The sequence below is a fragment of the Parasteatoda tepidariorum genome, chromosome 11 (genome assembly GCF_982258835.1).
Source record: "Parasteatoda tepidariorum strain Cologne lab strain chromosome 11, Ptep-v5.0, whole genome shotgun sequence".
NCBI classification, from domain to species: domain Eukaryota; kingdom Metazoa; phylum Arthropoda; class Arachnida; order Araneae; family Theridiidae; genus Parasteatoda; species Parasteatoda tepidariorum.
The window spans coordinates 2,114,469-2,134,067 of NC_141765.1; the positions used below are offsets into that span (position 1 = coordinate 2,114,469).

At 27.6% G+C, this 19,599-nt stretch overlaps 1 protein-coding gene across 1 annotated transcript in view; it reads left to right on the forward strand.

The window, feature by feature from the left end:
• Window positions 1-351: 351 nt before the first annotated feature.
• Window positions 352-19,599, forward strand: part of LOC107446984 (glycine receptor subunit alpha-2) — a 66,820-nt gene continuing 47,572 nt past the window's right edge. The window contains exon 1 of the mRNA XM_087154788.1: window positions 352-474. The gene's annotated coding sequence lies outside the window, so the exon portion shown is untranslated. The remainder of the gene's footprint in view (window positions 475-19,599) is intronic.

The window sequence follows — 19,599 nt, forward strand, 5'->3', positions numbered from 1 at the left end:
AAATGTTTTTTTGCTAGTTTATTTCCTTCCTTAACATCCATATTTCATACATTCAATCAAGAAACATAAAGTCCTGTCATTTGACCGGTTATGGTAGAAACAGGTATATATTAATCCCTAATAACTATCTTTATTTCATCCCTGACAGAAAAAAATATTATTGCTATACACCTTCTAATAAAAAGTTTCAAACATAGCAAATGGTTCCGTTTTCAGGGATAAAATTTCAACTCTTTTTCGAATCAAATATTTGAATGAAGCATAATGGGAAATATAATTATGAAGAGATAAAAGATTCTTAGAACTGAAGAAGATGGTATCCATAGTGACGTGGTTTGCGCATGAATAGGGGTGGGTACTGAGATTCGCTGACTTCTCAACTTTTTACTTTTGCTGTGTAAAAAGATATCTTCGTACTGAGGGAAAAGTGGAGGAATATCTATTCAAGGGAAAGCTATGAAAACAGCCATTGCGGTGAGAATTGAAATTTTAAAAGTTTTAACCAAAAATTAAAATGTTGATAGAAATAATTTTTTCTTAAAGTTTTTAGTTAATTGAACTCGCGTAGAACTTAATTAATTAACAAAATTGTCAAGTTCAGGCAAAAGTTTGTGAGGAAAAATTATTATTAAGAAGAAGTTTTAGAACTATATTATTGTTTTAAGAATTTTTATTTCATTTTTTTTTCAATTATTATAACTTATTGTTTATCAATTATGAAAACAAAGTTATTATTTGACTTCTTTATATATTTGTCAAAAATAAGTGAGGTAGTTGTCAACCTTCTTCAAAATTAAAGATTTTGAATTTTTAACCAAAATTTGTTTTGTAAATAATGTCTATAGAAATTTTTTTTTCTTGAAGTTATTAGTTAATTGAATTCACTAAGAACTTAATTAAAAATATCAAATTTAAGCAAAAGTTTGTGAGAAAATATTATTATTATGAAGTTTTAGGGCTGTATTATGGGATTTTTTTTTTCATTTTTTTCAATCATTATAATTTAATATTTTCAAATAATGAAAAAAAGTTACAATTTTAATGGTTTATATATTTGTCAGAAAATAGTAGGATAGTTATCCCACTGCCCTTAAAAATTAAAGATACCGTAGAGTTCTTTTATTTATATGGATCTCTAATGTGATAAAAATGGTAAGTTACTTACTTTAAAGCTGTTTTTATTCAAACAAAATATCAATTAATTTTTTTTAATTATTTCATAAAAATGATTTCTTTTAATTTGTAATATTTTCTTACATATTGCAGGATATTTCTATAATTCACTTTTTCCCACTTCAAAATTCACAAAATTTGCGGGTTTCAAAAAATAAGATATATGCCTTAATACTATCTAAAACACTGCTACTTCAATCGAATTTCCGACATTTCTTTTTTTTCTTCTTTTTCATTGCAATTAAAAATTCCAAATAACGATGGTTAAACCAATTGTATTTTTCAATATGCTTTTTATAGTAAAGTTCGTAATTCTGTAACCTAATTGGTTTGTAGTTAAAAATTTAAGGTTTCTCAAATTGTAATTACAATTTTATTGGAAATTAAAAACTTCCTCATCTGAATTACGTAATATTCCAGTTTAAGAGATAATCTAAAAATTAAAAAAATAAATTAATTAACGGCAGTTTTTTTCAACAATGCTATATCTTAATGATTCCTTAAGTATCGCAACTAATTAATGCAGACGATAATCTAAATAAACATACTTTCCCTAAACATACCATTTGTTTTAAACAGATATTTGACTGGCAAAATGTGAACCGATATCTGAAAATTATGGTGTCGATAGCGAGCTGAAACATCTAAAGCTTAATAACTCTAATTATAAAAATACTCTTTTTAATAACATTTGCTGTCATTTAAAATTACGTTGTTTAAGATGATGCAAAAATTTAATACTTGATAAAATCATTTTTTGAATGAAATAATCATTTCATGAATGAAATATTTCTGAAATTCTGCATTTTCATGGAATTCTTTGAACTGCGTATTCAAAATAGCAAAAGCGGAACCAAATGAATATATAATGAAATACATGAATATATCACCAAACCAAATGAATATATAATAAATAATCTTGCCTTGAAGAATTATCTGGGCTTTAGAATGGACAAATGACTTAAATATTTTAAAAGTTATACTTTTTCGAAAATCGCCAATTTAGCGACATTTTTCCACCTGGATGAAAATTATCAAAATCACTGCCTTATTCTCAGTTTTTGCAGGTAGTGCAGTATTGGAGTAAGTTTCTAAATATTAAAAATTTAGACCTCAAGCACTTTTCATTTTTGAAAAATTGTGACTTTTCTCCACATTGGCATTTTGCGCCATTTTCAAAATAAGCGCTGGCGTTAGATAAGCTAAACATCTAACAGTCATGAGTAACAGTTGCAAACTCACAGCAGCTATGAAAATAGCCTATTATTCGTAAAATATTTCATATTACGACAGAGCTTTTGAAAAACAACCACTTTTTTTCTTAATCGGAAACTAATATTACGTTTAAGGGCTAAATTTAAACGGTTTATTTATAGACTTGGAATAAAAATTCTATTGTTATGAGTATTGAATTCAAAAGCACAATTCTTCATTTTACGAGTATTTTAATTGTCGCAATTTATTATCTGAAATAGAACGAAAAATCGTTTGAAATTAATTCTTTTCCATTGGTACTACAAACGGGATTTTTATAATTATATTATTTTTCTCACAATGGAAAAAATTCCTCTGATTCTTTAAAACTTTTTTGCCAAAACTTACATCTTCCATAATTTACCTATATCTATCTCAACTACTGATGTGAAACGGAAATGATGTTTCATAATAAAAAACTGTACTGTTTGCGAGTTAGACTTCGTGTACCTTCTTTTTAGTATAAATGTATATGTATGTAGTACTTTTATTGATCTTCATAAAAACACCATTAAAAATAACAATTAATAATTTGATTTGGATTAATACGGGTGCACAAATTAAATAAAATTAATATTTTAACAATAGTAAAAATATTTTAGTTTCGTATAACAAAAAACCTTGCCTTTTGCAAGAAATAAGTCTTTATCACAATCGCAATAAATTTGTTCTATAACAAACAACTATTCAAATTTATTTAAAGAATAAAAAATTCAATTTTGTGGATCGGTGATTTCAAAATTTCAGAACTTAGTTAATGTCGTTTTTTAAATCCTTCAAACTATATATTTATTAAAAAAAACATAAAACAGTTAGGTGGTTTAACAGAACTATTTCTGAAATATAAATGTCTTAAGAAGTCAATTACCTATTCAAAGTTTCATTTTAAACCACTTTTTTTAGTTAAAAAACAACAACATAAAACTGTTAAATGGTTTGACAAAACAATTTCTGATTATCTTTTTAATGTAAGTGATGTAAAAAGTCATTTCTTTATTGAAAGTTGTATTTTAAATCCCTAAAAACATATTTTTTATTAAAAAAACATCCGTTCACTCAAACAGTATGCTCTCCAGAGTGTCAGCAAAGTTATTTTACAATCGCAATTTATAACTTTCAGCCCAGTTCCAACCTGAGAAGTCATCATATTTTATGACATGGCACGCTTATTTGCGAGCACATGATAAAACGTGTTGAAATTTATTATAGCAATATTTTCTGTTAGATCATGCTAATGGAAAACTAACTAACTCAGTGGCGCGACAGCCCATTAAGAGGGCCAAGGCCGACTGTGCCCATCTCAGTTTTCTTGACCTTGGGCTCTGGGGTGCAGGAGCATATGTTCCGGTCAGGTGGTCAGCCGAACGCGGAACCCCCAGTGTTAGTTCCCAAGCTTGCTTGGTACTCATTTTATCGACCCACTGAAGGGTGAAAGGATGCCTGAAGGGCTGAAGGGAAGCCTGAAGGGAAGGGAAGCCAGAAGCCTGAAGGGATGAAAGGCTGAGTCGGCCTTGCCCGGCCCAAGGATCGAACCAAGGACCTGTGGCACGACAGCGCGAAGCGCTACCGCTCAGCCACCGGGTAGTATACTTTTCGTAAATTTAAAGAAAAGTATACTTTTTGTAAATTTAAAAGAAAAATTTACTTTGATTTGTTACTTCATATTAATTATTCATATTTTAGAATTTAAGTAAATAAACTATTAAATGCTACATTTAATGTCTGACGTGGTGGAAAAGTTAAAATTATTTTATTTTAGTCATAAATATTTTATTATTTGTATTAAAACCACCTCAATATTATCTGCGTCTTTAGAAGCAGTGAACATGCCAAAAAAACATGTTCTTAATTGTTAAAGATGGGTCACTATAGATGTAGTATCAGGGGCCTATAGGGAGGCACATATGGTCTATCCCTCTAAAATACATGGGTGATTCTTTGGAAACATGACCATGCGGACCAAAAAAAATTCTTCAAATTTAAAGTCTTCAAAATAATCTAAATTTTTTTATATGCTTATTTAGTTGTATTTATTAATATCTTACAGATAGCAGTGTAGTTTATTGACGTTTGATCAAAAAAAAACAGAAAGTCACCTAATCTTGAATGGCAGGAAAATGACATATTAGCTTAGAAGTTTAAAAAACAGTCATTTTAAGTTAATAGTAAGTAACTCAACTTAAGCCTTTATGTTAGATGAACCATAAATTGCTTAAATTAATTCTTTTTATCCACTGTAGAAAGAATCAAAAATGTTTTTGTTGCTGATATGTACAGAATAAAATTGCGTATAATAATCAATCATTAAATAAATAAATAACTTTGATTACATTCAAGCATATTACAATCATACATAATCTTGGTATAAAGTTAATATTTGCTTTCCCTCCTTACAGTATACTGTTTAAAAAAATTTCTGGTAACACATATCCGGGCATTCATAAGCCAGGATAATGACAAATTTGCCATTTTATAGCATTTAACTTTACTTTCATTTAACATTTTGGCCTAAAACGTTTACATTTCGCAGAAAACAACAGGATTTCTTGAAATAACTCAGATAAATCTATGTCGTTTATGTTATTAATGATTTCAAGAAGACAGGAAAATGACAACATAAAAACCTACTCACCTTGAAAAAATTTTTTGAAATAGATTTTGAACCAGAAAGTTGGTTCTTTAATCATGCAACAAGACATGTTCAGATAAGATGGTATCTAATCAATCTATTAGCATAAGATATTGATTGCTGGGGCTATGTATTTTGATTATAAATCACTAAATAAAAGTAGCTAGGAAAATGACAGATTTTCATGTGACAAACAAATTATTGACAGAAAAAATTATTTTAAATGAAGTTTTTGTAAATAATACCCTCTGCGTATATTCTAGAAATGCTTACAATGGTTGAGATTAAAAAAAAATAGATATTGAAAAATTTATGCGAAGTTTTGAGGCTAGTTATTATTGGAAATATTGTTTGTGACATACCAGAAACATGACATTTTGAAATTCAATAAAATTTTATAAATATACAAAACAGTCAATACTAGTACAAGGTCATTTTAAAATGCTAACAGTAATGCTATTAAATTTTTAAAAAAAAGTTCTTTTAGTAGTATAGTATTAGATCTTGGAGCAAAAGACTGTAAATTGTCATATTCCTTGAGAATCACCCACATACATTATACATAAGAGAAGAAGGCTAGCTTTCATCGACCTAATGCAAGCCGGTCTCCAAAGGATTGGTATGGACCCTGTGAGTAAAGGGAAAAGCAACATTTAGGGGCACAGTAGCAGAGGAACTTGTGAAACAGGGGTTGAGGAGGAGAAAGAATGTTTTATTTATAAATTTTTTTATTTATGGTTGGTCTGTTGCAGTATTTTTGCACTATTTTTTAAATTACTACACTATTTATCGCCATGTTTCTTTGAAAATTCACTTTAATCATCCACGTTATTTATATCTGTTAGCATATAGCATATTAATCTCACATTAGCATATTAATCTTACATTATTAGCATATTTATCTTACATTAAAATTACAGATTAACATTATTAGCATATTAATCTTACTGATCTCGAAGTTTTACTTTCACATAAAAAAGTTTTATGAAGCAACAAATCAGTTTAGATAATTTTACAACCTTTGTTTGATTTTTAAGGTAACATTAAAATTATTTTTAAATGAGTAATTACTTTAAACAAATGACATCTATATGACTGCATAGTAAAGTTTTTATAAATTTATGCACTTTAGTTACTATTAGTTCAAATTTATCTTTCAAAATAGTAACCAAATCATCATATACTTTGAAAATGTGCATGTTAAAAGAAAATTATAAAATCATTTTGAAGAAAATAACGCTGCTTCGGAGTTTTATAAACATATTATTTAGTTCTTTTATGAGCTAGTAAAAAACATATAAGATGTAAAGCTGAGTTTCATGAGATTTTTCTTTCCTTTTTTTTTGTGATAGCAAGTCGGCACGAGCAGCAGACAATTCCCTTTCCTATGACAGTGGCCAGTCAATTAGTATAAGGTTACCCAACATAGAAGTAGGGGAGTTAGGAGGACGAGTTTTCAATTTGACAGCTTTGAATTATCATTATCGCGGAGTCGTAGTGCACGAAAAAATTGCTCAATTCTTTCTGTAGGTTCGAAGTGAAATGAAAGCGCCTATCTCAAATAGTAGCCCTTAGGAAAATTTGCCGTAGGCAAAACCCCATAGAAATATCCTATGGCATTTTTTATGGCAAATTTTACCATAAGCAAAACCCCGTAGGAATATCCTATGGCATTTTTTTACATGGCAAATTTTTGCTATAAAACTAAGATGTGCTACAGCTTAAGACGAAATATTTTTCCATAGGCTATGGTACACCTATTGCCATGCAGCTATGGCAACATTTCTCGTTGATATTTTACCATACATCAAAAAATAGTTTTTTACAAGAATCTTTCGCAATGGATATTAAAAATGCAAAACTTAATAATTGTAGAATAAATACACTACCGGTCAAAAGTTTGCGAAAATTTTGAAATCTGCAAAGAAAAGGTCTAAATTCAAATGTTCATAGGACTGCGAAAAATCATTCAAATGGCATGAAAATTTGATATGTTTTAAAGTGAACCCTCTACTGTTAGTTACATATGATCAAATTGCAATACTTTGTTTTTTTGCGAACTGAATCCAGCTTTTCATCATGGATTGTTTTTATGGTGAAAAAAGTTGTTAAGTTTGAAAACTTGCTAAACTTGCAAAAAATATTTTTTGTACTTTTTGTTAATAGAAAATAGTTATTTAAGCAGTTCTATGCAAGCCCTCAAAATTTCAAATCGATTCGACTTTTTTTGACAAAGTTATAGAATTTTGAAAAACATGTGTACTTCTCTCGATTTTTGAGCATTCCACATATGCAGTCTTCTGGTCTATACATCTTCTATCAAAGAACTTTTTAATTTTTATGTTTTCTATATTTTCAAATAATTAATATTTATCATAAAACAAATACTCTTATTCATTATTGCAATTATTATTGTTCATATTTATTGTTTATATTTATTGCTTACATGTATTAGTTTTTACATGTATTAAATTAAAATAAAAAGTTATAACAATAATTACATAAATAATTCTGAAAAAATAATAACAATAGTATAAAAAATTTGCATTTTTATTAAACTATTTTATTTACAACATTTCAAATATTTAACATACTCTTATTCGTATTTTGTAATTAAATAAATTAACATTTAAATCTTAGATTCCTCGAACCATCCATCTTTTGCTTTTATTATAGCCTTACATATGCATAGCATTCGTTCTAATAAACCATTAATCACTTCAAGTGATATAGAGTTCTATTCCTGTTGTAAAATGTCCCATAACTGACTTCGATTCAAATATCAGAGCATCGTTTGCAAGAACAAACAAATTTTCGATGAAATGTGACATCTATGAGATATTGTTTTAATTATATTCATAATAAATTCTTTGTAGTAATAATAATTACAATAATAAATAAGAAAATTTGTTTTATAATCAATATTAATTATTTGAAAATATAGAAAACATTAAAATTAAAAAGTTCTTTGGTCGAAGATGTATAGACCAAAGGACCGCATATGTGGAATGCTTAAAAATCGAGAAAAGTACACATGTTTTTCAAAATTCTATAACTTCGTCAAAAAAAATCAAATCGATTTGAAATTTTGAGGGCTTACATAGAACTGTTCAAATAACTATTTTCTATTAACAGAAAGTACAAAAATTTTTTTTTGCAAGTTTGGCAAGTGTTCAAACTTAACAACTTTTTTCACCATAGAAACAATCCGTGATGAAAAGCTGGATTCAGTTCGCAAAAAACAAAGTATTGCAATTTGATCATATGTAACTAACTGTAGAGGGTTCACCTTAGAACATATCAAAGTTTCATGCAATTTGAATGATTTTTCGCAGTTCTATGAACATTTGAATTTAGAACTTTTTTTTGGAGATTTCAAAATTTTCGCAAACTTTTGACCGGTAGTGTATATATCCAGAAAGCTTTTTTTTTTTAAAATTTCCTTGATAAACTTCCCCTGTTTCATATGCAGAATCCTTTCTGAATGCTGTTCTTATTCAAATAAATTTTAAACGGTTAGTACTAACCGTTAGAAAATGGGTCCGGTGGTCGGAGCGAGTGGGGAAAATATTGGTTAGGTTGATTAGGAACAAAATATATTGAGTACAGGCGGGGTATTAAAAAACGTTAATTTGATTGATTGGCATCATAATTAGTTAGATAAGCGTCATATATTAGAGGAACCTAAAAGAAAGCGAATTTAAATATTGGTCCGATGGTCGGAGCAAGTATGAAAAATTTTTAAGTGTTGATATGTGATACTAAGCTAAAAATTAAACAGACTACTAAAACAGTAAAATACTATGAAAACTCTAAAGATAAAGAGTGGGGCCGGTGGTCGAAGCGAAATTATTTTAAAATAGACCAAACAGGACAAAAGCCGAATATATAACGGTGCAACCAGTGGTGGCATGTGAGCAAAATTTTATCGATAAAAAAGATGGTATTAGACTATGAAAAGCTAAGAATAGAAAACAGGCTAAATTAGTTGATCCTCTACTAGTGAGGGATATAAAACTCAGAAAATTTATGTTGAGTTGTGTTAAGAACAGTTAGAAAAGAGAACGCAATATAGAAACATTGGTAAATACAAAACATGTTTAAGGCATGATTAAAATTGGTAAAATTAATAATTGCTATTGACACTTGGTCAGGGATAGCAAATAAAAATTAATTGGGTATGGGAATCGCTATGACGAAAATGTTGTAAACTTAAGGAAAGATTAAATTGTTAAAAGCATTTTTGGTTACAGCAGCAGATGATATGGCCAGGGACTGTCCCGTTGATGATATTGAAGCAAAACAATTGTCAATCAGTAATCTAGTTAAGTGATGACCCTAAGCTATGTATAGATATGTAACAGGACATTGTGCAAATATATGTGGATACTTAAGAAATATTAGTTGTAAGATAGTAAAACACAGAGATATGATAAAAAAAAATGGCAATAAAAATTTAAACACAAAATAAAAATATAAAGCCCTAACATAAGTAAGATAATGTAAAAAAGCATTGCAAGAACCTAAGTGGAATTAAAATCAGAAACTAATGAGAATGTAAACACTGACTTTGATATTGATATATGACAGCAATAAAATGAAATTGTCACTGAACAAGTTAAAAGAATTTAAAAAATTTAATTATTAAAGAAATGATGGATCTGGCGTGATGATAAGCTCTTAACTGCGTTTTTCATCATAAAGATTGTTTACAAATTGCATGGGGAATAGAACACCATTAATAATGGAAAAGTGATGTGACTTTAAAAATTTATATAAAATCAGAGGGAGGGGATGGAATAAAAAAAAAGATGTCGTTTAATCAGAAACAGTTGGGCGAAAGAAATATAAAAATTTTAGATAAAAATATAAACAGCAAGATATTAATTAAAGTGTACAAAGTCAGCGTTAACAAATGGCAAAATTTAACTTAGCGAAAACCTATACCCAATCGCGACATACTTTGAAAAGATACAGATAATAAAAGTACCAGACCGCCGGAAATTAAAAACTTAATAAATTCAGATAGATAATCGCATTGGCGTTTGCAATAAAATGTTTTTGACCAAGAATGAGATCGAAAAAATGTTAAAATAAGTAGCCAAAGTTAGTGAAAGATTCCACTTGTAGTGGATGACGCGTTAATATGGCGGTCTGATACTCTAAACCTAGATTAATGGAACATCGGGTTTCAAACACTCAAAAATCGAAAAATTGGCCACCCGAAGCCCGGAAAAGACTCACCAGGAATGCCTTGTGGGATTACTTGTTGAATTTAATTAACTTCCGGGTGAAAAAATGGATATTTATTTCTTTTAGAAGATGTTTTTGAGGACTCCATAGGAGATGTTGTTTCGTTGGTGGGGATCTAGATCAGCTTTTCCCCATGGGTATACTGTCATACAAATCTTTATGGTTACCATTGGCCTATGGTATACTGCCATACAAATTTCTATGGTTGCCATAGGCCAATGGTGATGTGCCATACAAATCCTTATGGTTACCATTGGCCTATGGTATACTGCCATACAAATTTCTATGGTTGCCATAGAAGAATGGTGACGTGCCATATAAATGCCATACAGGTCTCTATGGTTACCATTGGCCTATGGCATCTTGCCATACAAATTTCTATGGTAGCCATAGGCTTATGGGGTTGTGCTGTACAAATCTCTATGGTAACCATAGGCGCTTGGTATCTTGCCATACAAATTTCTATGGCAGCCATAGATTACCATAGGCTTCTCTATGGCAAATTTTCCTAAGGGAGTACGCCATGTTTGCACTATTTATCAAAATTACTACACTATATATTGCAATCTTTCTTTGAAAATTCACGTAAATCTTCCACGTCATTTATATCTGTTAGCATATTTTGAGATAGTTTAAAAGAATAAAATTTCAAGAGGTAGCGTACCCAATCAACAACCGGCTCTGACGCAGCTCTGAACTGTGACTTCGCTTCGTAGAATTTTAGTACCTAAAATTATCTGCTAAATCTGAGTATGTTGTTTTCCCCCGTAAGTTGTTATACTGGTATATCCAAGTCAAAATTCTTGAAGGTCCCATCAAAAATTTCTGATAGTTTATATTGGTTCAGTGCGATTCATGGTTTGCAGTTCCCCGCGTTGCATCCTTTGATTCAGTCAGCCCGATCTTTTCCAACCCTTCTCTTCCCAGATTGGGACCAACCTTTTTTCCTTTTGCCTTTAGGAGCTCGGGTGTTCATTTCTTTTTGTCTTCCACTTTAACAATAAAATATTTTATAATATATCTCCTAGTTCAGGTAATGTTTGTTTTTTTATTTTTTATTTATGATGTCAAGCAAATTTATAGATTACATGCAATGAATGATGTAATCCATGTCCCATGGATTACAGTGTATGATTCATTTTGGAGTCTAGGGTCTGCACTAAGCCACACAGAAGTTTGGACCTTTTAAATCAATTGTTTCAGCAGGAATGGGATAAATTAAAGGTTTGCAACCCATTGCTAAAAATAAAAGCGCAATAATTGCAAAATTTCAAAAGGCGGTCATATTGAAATCAATTCAATTTATTTATTTGTAAAAGTTTACTCTTATTATTATTTGTTATACTTTGTTAATCTATTTATCTTTAATAAGCTACATTAAAAGTTTTGTATCCGGAGATTTTTACAATACCCTGTATTTTCTTTTGATACTTTGAAATTTGGTTGTAGTTACGTTTTTGAGATATGTTCTTAGCACTTAATAGAATGAAAACCCATCCAGTAGTACAAAAGTTGTGATAAATTTTTTTAAAGAAATAATTCAATTAAAGTAGGTAATGTTATAACAGTGAAAAGCAGTATTCCGAAAAACGTGTTTGAAATTAATGTCGATGAAAAAGGAGAACTATCTTACGAATACTGCCTTAAAAATTACAGATTTACCCAACTAATTTTGGATGTCAATAATATTTAAGAGAGCTCGAAAATAAATTAAGGATTTAAAGAAAACGGCTATATTTTTGAATTATCTCTTGAACAAATTTTTAACCAGGGTTAACATTTCGTCCGGGAAAAACCTATTATTTCCTGGACATGGGAGAAAAGTGGGGGGAAATGGAAGAAATAGGAAAAACGAACGAAATGGTAGGAACTAAAATTGACTAATACAGTTGCTTAATGATAGCTAATGAATGAACTGTTCTAATATAAAACAAGTAAAATTTAATCTGAAACAAAAATTTAAAGTTGTTGACATTTTTTTCTTCAAAAATAACTATTTTATATTATTTATTTTAAGTTTGAACAGAATTTTAAAAACTACATAACAAATTTTAATAATTTATTTTAAATTTTGATTTTCCTAAATAAATATGATCACTCACATCTAGATAAATATATTTATATCTATATTAATTATGTGTACTCATATTCTTTTCATTTTTTGTATATTCTATTTAAGATAGAATTATTTGAAAAATAAAAAAAGCATTACTTGGTAAAATTATTACTTTAATTGTCGGTTAAATATTTTTTTTGCAAATTTTATTAAAAGTAATGAATTTTTTTAGGAAATTTAGGGAGCAATTTTGTTTTTAATTATTTATCTTTTTTTTGAAAAAAAAGCTGATTTATTTAACAATAAAATAAAATACGAAACAGTTTTCTCCTTCAATTTATAATATTAGTAAATAATGTAAAGCAATCAAAATGTAAAAATAAAAAAAAACTCTAAACAACATCATTCATATTTTTTAAGACTCACACGTTTTTACTATTTAAAATAAATTATTATAAAGCTATTATTTTAAATGAATCTTGTAAGTTTTGACATGATTAACTTAAATATTAAATATGCTTTAAAGTTGTTTACCACTTAAACAATTCTTTATAAATTTTATAAATTATTGATTTAAAAAGGAAAATTCAGTAATTTTTGTATAAAAATTTATTGTTAAAAATTCTTAAGTTTATTTTATAAATTATAATTAACTTATAATTTTATGATTAGGTATGTTAAATACAATTTGTATTGAAATATTTATCGATAATTACCTTTAGCATAAATATTATACTTTTTTTATGTGAAACAATGAAAGAAATTACAATACTCTTAATTTCTCAAGAATTTCTTTAAATTTATTTTTCTTTCCAGTGTTAGCTTTTTTATTTTCACTTAATTAAAGATGATTTATTAAATGACTTGGAAAAATACTATTATTTAAACTAAATTGCTATCATAAACTGGTTTATATTTTAATTTATTACTGATTTCTTCATTATAAAAGTTTCTTCTATTCTTCCTTTTGGGTTTAAATAAATCTATTTCCTCTGATGCTGTTTTTCCACGATTGTGTAAAAAATTTAACATCTCAAACACATGAAAAAATTTTCTTTTAAGTTGCTCATTATGATTTGAGAAATCCACTTCAAATAATCTAAATAATTTGGATTAACAATAAGTTAAACTAAAAATAATGCATACAAACACTTTCTCTGAATAAATATAAATCGCGTCAATTGGGGATGACACAAAACAAATAGAATGGAGCACCGATTATCCGGACGAAATCCGAATAATTGTACAAATTTAAAAAACTGGCGATGTGATTGCTTTTAAGTAACTTTTTTCTTCACACTTTTACCAGGTTTAGAATTTGCAATTCCAGTAGTTTGTTATTGTAGCATATTACAATTGGCATATTTAAAAGTTTTTATTTTTTAAAATAATATTAGAAACTTATGTTTTTTTATGTTTAGAAACTACTTGCCATCCACATTGAAACAGGTGCGTAACGAATTTTGTTACTTTTTGAGGTTACCATGGGAGAAAAGAATTTTTTTTTCCTTTTCAGATATTCTGAATCTGAAAATAAAAGAGCATTTTCGCTAAAAAAAATTTTTTTTAGAGAAGGTGAGAAATATACATGGTGTTTGAACGCTTTGGATAATTGGACAGTCTGGTAAATCAGCATTCGGTTTACCGATGCTTTTTTAAGTAGGTATTTAATTTTTAGTATTTAACTTTTACTGCAAGTTTTAAGTATTTAACTTTTACTATTAAAATATGAAGAAAAAAAAATATTTAACTGCATTTGAACTGTCTATATTAGAGCTGTAGAGTCGGGAGTTGAAATGTTCGACCCAGACTTATAGACTTTTAAAACTTTTCAGCGCATTATCGAAAAATACTAATATTATTACTAATTAAAATTTTTATTAATTAGTAAAAATATTATATATAAAAGAAAAGATTAGAGTCATAGGTATTTTATATTATATATAACAAAACAGTTGAAGTAATAAGTTTCTTTCATGTTTTAACAATAAAAGTTATGAACAGTAGAGCGTCGATTATCCGAACTTCCAATGCCAATTGTCCAATTATCCACATAGTTCAAGGACAATGTATTTTCCTAAAATTATTCCAGTAAATATATTATGGTATATTTTTCTCGGGTTTGAACAACCTTCCATGGACGAGAGGTTGACCGGGAGCCACACCAATACCGCCCATTTAATTGTATTCTATTTTGAAGGCATGTTTAAATACGTTTAAATTACTCATTTATCACAAAAGCCAGCCATAGCCTGCCGAACAAAGGCCTTCCTATTTTTAGCTTCCAGTTTTTCACCTTCAAGGTGGTTAGATCTTTGTTGGTATCGTCCAATCATTTCTTTTTCGGTTTTCCTCTTGGTTACGAGCTCAAAGGTCTCCAATTTGAAAGTTTTTTTTATAACTAAACCTTTAAATGTGCCCGACCATGGATTCGATAAATCGAATAAATAAAATTTTATCAAAATTATTAAATCAAAACAATCTAATATATAAGTAATCTAAAATATAAACAATCAACATCCCCTTCTGTGGAACGCTGTAAAATTATCAAACATTGACCGGCCAGTGGTGATAAAAAGGTTGGGGAGCACTGCTTTAGACCATATTTTGGAATTTAGGAAACTATCACAAATGATGTATTTAACCCATGTGCACACCATTCTTATTATTTTTTCAAATGAGCTACATAAATTTGCATTTGAAATTTACGTATGATACTTTTTCAATAGTTCAGTTCAATAAAAGCTCAAAAACATTCAAATGGGATAAATTTACTTCGTGATAAGTAATAATTTACACAATATTCATTTGAGTAGTACTTTTGTTCGTATACTAGTTATAAATATTTGTTTGAATAATTTTCGTAAAATTAAAAACATCGTTTCTACATTTAACCAACCGGAATCGGAGTCGAGCAAATTTTTTCGACTCCGACTCTGCTGACTTGGTCTACATCCCCCATAGACATTTGACGGGTTTTTTTCCCTTTGACTTGATGTTTCGCATTAATCTTGAATTATCGCTTTGCCAATTTGTTCGTCTTCACGTCATTAAACGATTGTCAACGAAAAATCAATGTCACCGATTTTTCAACGCTAAAGTAATACTAGTTTTATGATAGAAGTTTTCTATGATAGTTGTTATTTATCTTTATAGTACTTAGTTTTCTATGATAGAAGGTTTCATAACGAGCTATGGCGTTTGAAACCACATATTTTGACAGCTGACAAACATAACGAAAGCTAAATTCTTTCCTCAATTTTTAAATAAAAAAATTTAAGAAGTAAATATGTTTAAGATTTTGTTGTTGATTTAACTTAATCGCAAAAAGTAATAATGAGATTTTATTTATTTATTTTAATTTAAATAATTCTGAAATCAAACTCATAAATTAAAATTACTAATTTTGAATAATTATTAAAATTTACGGATCTTTCTGAATTAAAAGAGAGAAGTTCACTTCAAATTTAAAAAAAAAAAAAAAACATTCTGAAATTAATCATTAACAATAATAAACTATTATTAATTAATTATTTATTAATTATACATAAATTATTCCTTAGTTATTTATCAGTTATTTGTTAATTATTAATAATAAATTAAAAATTAATAATAATTTTAATTTATTATTAATAATAATACTATTAAATTATATATATATATATATTTTTTAAAAAAATTTTATTTACAATTTTTATATGCTTTATTACTTTTTCTAAGGTTTAAAACCCCTTTCAGTTGTGTACCATGTTAATGGCAGGATTAGTTTTTGCCAGGGGCGTAAAAACGATTAAAGTAATAGAGTAGTTTTTCTTAATTTTCTTTCTTTTTATGATGGAAGGAAAGCAAAAATAGTATTAACTAAATAATAATTTCAACAAAATAAGAAGTACTATTAACAAAATAATATTATAAATATTTATTTGTAATTTTTCACTATGATAAATTAATAATGATCGATCATCGGTAAGCCTTTAGTTATAAGATTTAAAAATTTTTACACCAAGTTATACAAAATTTAAACTTTGAACAAAATCAGTTAAGAAGTCATCAAGAAATTAAATTTTTAATAATGACTTTTTCACTTTTTGAATCACGCAAACTGATGAACTATTTCAAATTTTTAGTGCTGGCGTTGAAATTACATAATTTACTAAATAAAATAATTTTTATTTCTATATAGCAAATTTTTTTCTGCCATTTTAAAATAAAGAAAATAATTATAAAGCCTTTCTTTAACGAAATTTTCTTTATGTAAATGAGTTTTATTGTTTTATATTAAAAGCCTGTGATTCGCGCTCAATTGGTTTTAGAGATATAGGGAAAAAGACAAAAATCAAAATGATATTAAGCGGTATGAAGCGAGTGTTATCTTTCTTATTTTTTTTATTATTACTAACGTTATTAACTTTTTTGGGTTGAAAATAAACTGTATATTAAATAAATATTCCAGATTTAATCACTTTGACGTAATAAATACTTTAATTATTCTTTCTAATGTCAGATGTTATAAAGATTTTTTTTTCTTTGCTTAAACATTAATGGGTATTTAAGGGCGAAAAATTTCAATACTATTATGCCTACCGGTTTCAAAAATTTAGTTTTGCGAAAACTTTATTTTTCCATTTGAAAACAATTTCCAAAGGATCTCAATTCAAATGTTTTATTACCATTGTCGAAAAAAAAAAAAAAAAAAAAAAAAAACTTGGGAGAAATATTCTTTAATATTACATAAATTTTTAAAAAAAATAAAGTTCTTTTCTTTTTTTTAATATTAAGTTCTAATGTAACTTCTTAAGTAAGAAAAAAATGGGTATCATATCAAAGTTTCACGAATCACTATAAGTTGCTTTTAGCAAATGTGAGATGGTCAAAGTCAATTCAAAGTCAGTTTTTTTTTTTTAGATGTGGATGGATCACTTAGAGTTTTATAACAGAAATAAACTGGTTTTATTGATACAAATTAAATCTATATTATGATTGCCCTTGATACTCATTCATCAGAATTTGATAACCATTTTCTTAAAATTTTATTTCATTTGCTATTAATTTATTTTATTTCTTAATTTTATATTAATTACATCTATGTTATGATTGTCCTTGATACTAAATCATCAGAATTTGATAATCATTTCTTATTGTATTTACTTCTTTTTTATTACTTAAATATAAATTTTTCGACGGTTACTGTATATGTGACAAGTATGCAAGATATATATATATATATATATATATATATATATATATATATATATATATATATATATATATATATATATATATAGATAGATAGATAGATATAAATCTGTGATTTCGGAAAGCTCAGTGTTTGAATAGATTTCTGTATTTAAATAAAATCTAATGTACTTTGAAAAAATATTCTTTACGAGTTTTTATTTTTATTTTTATAGTCAGTATATTGATAGCTAAGAAATATAACTGCTAATGAAATTAGTACTTTTTTATAACAAATTATTCCTTAATTGTAGAAGAATAAAAATATTCTAATAGCCTCTAACAGCTGGTTCTAAGGTTCTTTTATTTTCTTTTTCTATTATTTTATTATAAATAAAAGACCACACGCTTTAAAAAACATCGACTTATAACTAAAATTGGGAAAGGAGTGGGAAGTAGTCATTTTGTTAAAGGCACGTAATGGGCTTGTTACACTACTGCTTAGTTTAATTTTAAAAACTTTTAATATAATCAAAGCTAGGAGCTGCGGTGCGAAGAGGAAAGAGCGCTGGCCTCCCAATGAGGTGGCTCGGGTTCAAGTCCCAGCGATTCTGCTCGGTACGAATTTTGCACCCGGTTCGTACCGACGACAGTGCTGATGCAAAATATCCTCAGTGGTAGACGGATCATTGGGTAGAATCCTCATGCCGTCGGGCTAACAGCGAAAGGATTTCGTAGTTTTTCTCTCCATTTAACGCAAATGCGGGTTAGTTGCATCAACAAAAAAAAAAAAATAATAATAATTTTCCATGAAAATTAATTTTTGCCAATACTAGATCCAGGAGTTCACTGCACTTCTGGATTGGATTCAAAATTACAAGGCTACGGAGTTGAACATCGGTAGATGTAAGTTCAAAACTGGTTCTTAAATTGAATAAAATTCCCTTTACTTAAATTGAATAAAAACTTAACTTATATTGAATAAACTTATATTAAATAAACTTATATTGAATAAACTTATATTGAATAAAACTATATTGAATAAATTTCCCTTTGATAGAAAATAATGCGATTTTTTACTTTTATCGAGCGTTAGTTCACATAATAAAAAATATTTATTTACATGCATTTCTTATTAAAATATTTTTGTAAGGTAAAATATAAATATCCAAGTTGTATTAAGTATTTCATGTTTTGAAATTGATCAGCATTTCGATTTTAATAAAATAATTTTAGCTAATTTAGAATTTTTTTTCTTTGTTAGTTATTTTTCTCAAGTTAAATTTATAAGATCCTAGATGGCAGCACTAAGAGATAAAAATTTTTTCACTTCATAACACTCAGATCACTTTAATAAAATAAGTTTTAGGATTTTTCTTTGGAGTTATATTTATAAGATGTCAGATGGCAACACTAACAGTACATTTACCTCAAAAACACATTTTAGTGAAATAATTTTATTTCTTCAAAAAGAAAAAAGAAAAAAAAGTTCAATATTCCTAAGAGATGCTTCTCTATTGAAAAAAAAAAACTCCTCTATCAGGAATTTCAATAAAACTTTAAAAAATCCAATAAATAGATTTTATAGTTAATTATTATGGACATAAGATAACTTATTAAAAATATAAATAACATTAGTTAGAAGTTAAAAACAGTTAAATAATGTAAAAAGGAGTAAAATAATGCACGAAAATCAATAAAATAACAAGAGGACATGGAGCGGACATCTGAAATAATATTGTGTTGTTTATCAGCCAAAATTTTTTATGAATAGCTAAACACAGCTGATACAAAGTTTTTACGGTGAAAAAGTTTGCTTTTTTAATTGCCTCTCGAGATTATTTTCATCGTTTCAAATAATAGCGACATACAGCTAAATAAAAATCTTTTTCAGAAAATTCGCTTTTTATTTACTTTTTTAATTAACTGATAATGAGCTTAAGTGGGCAAATAACCCCTCAAGATTGATTATGGAGCTGTTGTGAACATGCCCATATTAGGCTTTCAATGATAATTATGAGGGGTAATTAATTACTTAGGGTATTTTATATTTACTATA